This window comes from Armigeres subalbatus, chromosome 2 (assembly GCF_024139115.2).
Source record: "Armigeres subalbatus isolate Guangzhou_Male chromosome 2, GZ_Asu_2, whole genome shotgun sequence".
NCBI lineage: Eukaryota > Metazoa > Arthropoda > Insecta > Diptera > Culicidae > Armigeres > Armigeres subalbatus.
Genome location: NC_085140.1, coordinates 76,210,886 through 76,215,823, shown reverse-complemented (window position 1 = coordinate 76,215,823; position 4,938 = coordinate 76,210,886). Strand labels below are relative to the sequence as shown.

General features: G+C 38.8%; 1 pseudogene; it reads left to right on the top strand.

Annotated features, from left to right (window-relative positions):
- Positions 1-1,121: 1,121 nt before the first annotated feature.
- Positions 1,122-2,673, top strand: LOC134209213 (partner of Y14 and mago-like; annotated as a pseudogene).
- Positions 2,674-4,938: the final 2,265 nt, after the last annotated feature.

The following is a 4,938-nucleotide window of genomic DNA, read 5'->3' as shown; positions in this document are numbered from 1 at the left end:
AACACAAAACAGAGCATAACATTTCCGCAAATTATAAACTGCTATGAATAATTAAATGACAATAATCATTTCTGGGCAAGTATTTTAAATTTGTTCTTGTACATCTCATTCTCCACAATGATCAATTTTGTTTACTTATGGAGAACAACATTTCTAGAGTGCTTTGAGAATGGTCGTATGTGCAAAGAAGTCTCTTTGCCTCCATTCTCTTTCGATTTACAGATTTATAATAAAGTTTACTTCAGATTTCTTGGCAGATTCTAAAGATTATAGCTTTGTCTACACAGAAAAAATTCCATGTAACAATTACTATTTTGTAGACTAGGCCATGTTTTGAAACAACCACAAATTTTCAGTTAAATTAACCATGCATTTGGACAAATTCACACTGATTCAGTTCATGTAACAACATTCCACCACGACCACAGTTGATTTTTACTGCGCGATGGTAAAATCAAACGGGTTTTTGTCTGCTGAAAATCGTCGGTGCGTATTCTTAAATTAACCCTCGGAATGGTAGTTTCGACCGCAACATTTTTTTGGTAAGGTTTCTGGAGTCAACTGCCACCATTCGAGCATTTTGATCAATGTGTGTCCGGTAAAATCGTTTACTCATTATGGGTACTTTTTCTCTGCTATCTTTTCTCTCTGAAAAATCACATTTTAGGAGAATATGGATTTACTCATTTAATGGTAGATCCACTTATTCTCCCAAAATAAATGAAATTTCAGCAGAGAGAAAGAAGATAGAAAAAGTACCTAAATATTCTCCATTATATAAGAAGGCGAATTCGCGAATCAGCACATTCTTATATCAACATTGTCAAAATGCTCGGGCGGTGGGTGCAGTTGACCTCAGAACGTCAAATCGAGACTGACCCGCATGCAAGCTGGCGTCCAACTCGCGGAAAACTGCATCCATAGTAGCCCTGCTTGTGACTGATGCCCTAAGGTGAGTGATTTTAAAACATAAAATGTAATCTCAAATTTCTGGACGTCTATAGTCTTTTCTATTTCTGATCATTATCCCTTTTCTGTTTGTTCTTCATCGTTGTGTTCGTTGTCGTCGTTCGTCATTCGTTTGCGTGTTGAAGGACGGAAAAATGCATAGCAAAAGAAAATAGGTTTTTCCTTTGCGGGAAAATTGTAAGTTTTGAGTGGAAAACTTATATCTAAAATATTCGTGCGCTAAGTTTAAGTACGTTGGCGATTCCGTTTCATCAACAGCGCACTCTGCGGTGTTCAAGTCCGGTTTTGTTTTGCAATCCGAGAAGCCAAAGTTTGTTTTTTCATCACGGTTGAAAATTCTTAAATTTTGTTGATTTTCAGATTATCTCACTGGGTAAATGTGTGTAGATATCCGCGCAGACAATGACCACATACGCTACCGACAGCCAAGGTGAGTAAATTTGAAGTTTGCACTCGAAGAGTTTCTTGAATTTGGTATTCGCAGGAAGTTTATCCCGTCAACGCAGCGCCGGATGGAACTTGGCGCAAGCCCAGACGTCCGTGACGTTACTCAGGAGGAAGTTCCGCTATACGAAAGCAAAGGAAATTGTTTGCCAAACCTTCGCTGCCACCGAGAATGTCCCCGGAGATGGCCCAAAAGTCCAAGGAGAAACGTGAGAAGGAACAACGCATCCGAGCGCAACGAGAGGCGGAAGCAGACCGAAGACACCGCAGAATCCCGTACCGGGATTGCTATCTTGAATGGCGACACAAAATCAACCATCCTCAGCAACGGACCGCCAAACCTCCAAGCCGAAGAAAAAGCCATCGAACTACCGGATGTGCTGTTGGAGCAGAAACAAAAGGAAGATCAGAAACAAGCACGCCAGCACAGAAACCGCTAAAGGTATGTACTGCTTCATCATTGTTCATTAATTTGTGGGTGAGCGTAATCTATTAATAACTGTGGAGAATTCCGTGAGGATGTATAAAGCTGGGCCAGTATATGAGAGTAATCAGTTCTCTAAAACCAATAATGCAAAGTGTACCCCAACGGTCAGCGTCTGCTGGTTCTTATGAATGCTCAAAAGTAGGGATGCTAATTATGATATAGAGATCTCTGATGAGATTCTCTACGAATTCGCATAAGTGCTACGAGTAGTTTGGAAGTGTTAGAATCTGAGACGTTATAGTATTATACTGGGGTCAATTTTACGCGGATTCTGAGATTACGCGGTTTGGAAAACGGCAGACCGGAAAAAAAATCGATTTTCAGTCACCTGTGAAAAAATAAATAAATTAAGTGTAGTCAGTTTCATGTCAGTTTATTTTGCTTTAAATAAGAAGCGCTGACTGCTCGACTTTTTGTATTCGTAATTTATTTAATCTGACTAATGATCGCTGTCTGCTCATATTTTATTAGATGCACAGATTTCTAAGTCGTTCTCGATACCATACCTTTTTCAGGATCATAAAACACCAAACCTCAACAACACTTGAAGATGTGGCCACGTAAATGGCCTGCAGCTAACAAATAGTCATGCCGCCGATGCTCTGACTGATCTCAGCAAAAGCTACGCAAACTGCGTAAGAAAATTCGTGAAATCGAAATCATTGAGGAGCGATTACAATCGAACGATGGCCAGTAAGGACCAGATCGATAAGGAAGCGGAAGCCGAAATTTTGAAGGAGATCGAGGAGCTGGAGAAGAGCATTGTGAAATGATCTCGTGATCTGCTCTCAATAGCTTACAGTCGTCATCGTTGTCGTCCTAGAAGTCCCGAAGAATCGCACTGTCGGATCTCCACCAAATGCTCGGTGGTGTACAAACAAATTATGCAAAAAGTACAAACAAAGCTAGGGAACCGCAATCTTTAGAATCAATAATGTAATTCTTTTAAGTTGATAGCTTTACATTTTCTCCTATCCGACTTTTGGAACAATTGGGATCGCATGCTGCTTATTAAACAACTGTCGCTCAACTTCGATGTTCCTTTTGTCGCGTCTGCTATTTCCGTTTTCGACTAGGTATTTTTTTTGAATTGTATTCGCTTTACAAAACATGTTTTTACAGATGTCATATCTAGCAAAACAGTTTACAAATAGAAATAATATAATTTACCAAATTGTTCTATTTTAATGTTTTTTTGAAGTTTTACTCTTCACATTGGACATTGTTTTAACATGATTAAGTGCACAAACATATTTTATTTTAACATATCTTAGTTTACAGAATAGAATTAAACTACAAACCTAATGTTTGTCTATTTTTCCAAAGATAAATGTGATGATTAAAGAAATGTAAATTCAAAGTAAACCAGTTATTTACCTAGTTTGCCTTGAGTAAATGAGTGGGATTGCCAATCCGGAGATGGCGATTTCTGTTCGGTAAAAGTTCATAGTCATCGAGCTTTAAAAAATCCAATGGTGGCGCAAACCTGGGACTTACAAAATGTTAATACAGTCAAATTTCACTCGTTGGGCTATCTTTAGATGGGCTACGATTTATTGGGCGCCCGTTAGTTGGGCTGCAGCCCACTTAAAACGAAGGTGGACGTCAAATTACGACATCAACGCAGTTTTTTCTTTTCGCAGTTGCGGCTCTAAATTTCTATTGTATTCGCTGATTTGACAGATGAAATCTCAGCCCAACCAACGAAAGTCTTTCACTAGATGGGCTACGCGTTTAGCCCAACGAGCGAAAGTTGACTGTATGTGAAACTGGTTAACTTTGAATTTCTCTAACAACATTTCCGCAAACGACACACACGTTTTCTTTGGATGTGAGCTTTAGCTCACCTTTTGAGTTCAAAATAAGCTGTAACTAGGTAGTGAATTATCGACGCGTTGAAATAAATGCCTTTAGATCTTCAGTTCCACAGCGTCAATTATGGTTAGTCTCTTAGTTGCTGGTCATAGATTTGTACCATTTATAACTTTCCACTCATGTCGGTCGGTACTGAAGACAAAGTGTAGCGCTTTTCGACTAGAAATATAAACACAACAACCATGAATAAACATTTTCCAGAATAGAGTCAGAAAGCGAATAAGAAACCAGAATAGCAGAACAAGTGTCAGTCAAAGTTGGAATATGGAATAAGATCTCCTGAATCTAGATATGTAGCGATAAGAATTGAAAACGAATAAGATAGTATGATACGAAAACTGAGGAAAACGTATGCAAATTAACGATAATTAGCGACACTATAAAATGTAGCCGTGTAGTGAGTGACCTATAGATGGAACGAAAGTTTTAAATTGTTGATTATAGAAAACGAAGAGTAAAATAAAAAACTTACATAACTTAGTCTAAGTGATTTAAGGAAGTAAAATAAATGTTTGAAACATGAAACTGTCCATTTGGATAGCTTTTTTAACTTAAATTTATTTTGAAAGCCATAATCACCGTCTTCGACCAGAGGTCGCACAGACTGAACTGGTGAATCCATTTGGTAATAATATTAGGTAGCCCATGACAACGTGCGGCTTCCAATACAGTCAAATTTCACTCGTTGGGCTATCTTTAGATGGGCTACGATTTAGTTAGCGCCGTTAGTTGGGCTCAGCCCCACTTAAAACGAGTGGACGTCAAATTACGACATCAACGCGTTTTTTTTCTTTTCGCAGTTGGCAGCTCTAAATTTCTGTATTCCTGATTTGACAGATGAAATCTCATAGAAAAGTCTTTCACTAGATGGGCTACGTTCAGAACGAGCGAAAGTTGACTGTATGCATCGAAAGACACGTTGTCGCACCTTCAATATCTGAAAGCACCCAAGCACGTGCTTTTGAGCGAATGCTCGATATCGTACACAACCTTGTGTAGAAAGTCACGTGGACTTTCCAGATTGGTAAGCATGTTGATTAACCTGAAGAGGCATGTTTGAAACAGTCATCACGAATGTGATGATCGATAATACGTTCTAACATTTCAGAAGAAATGAGGTCAGACTGATGGGTCTAAAACTTGCTTCTTCATGAAGCACGTCC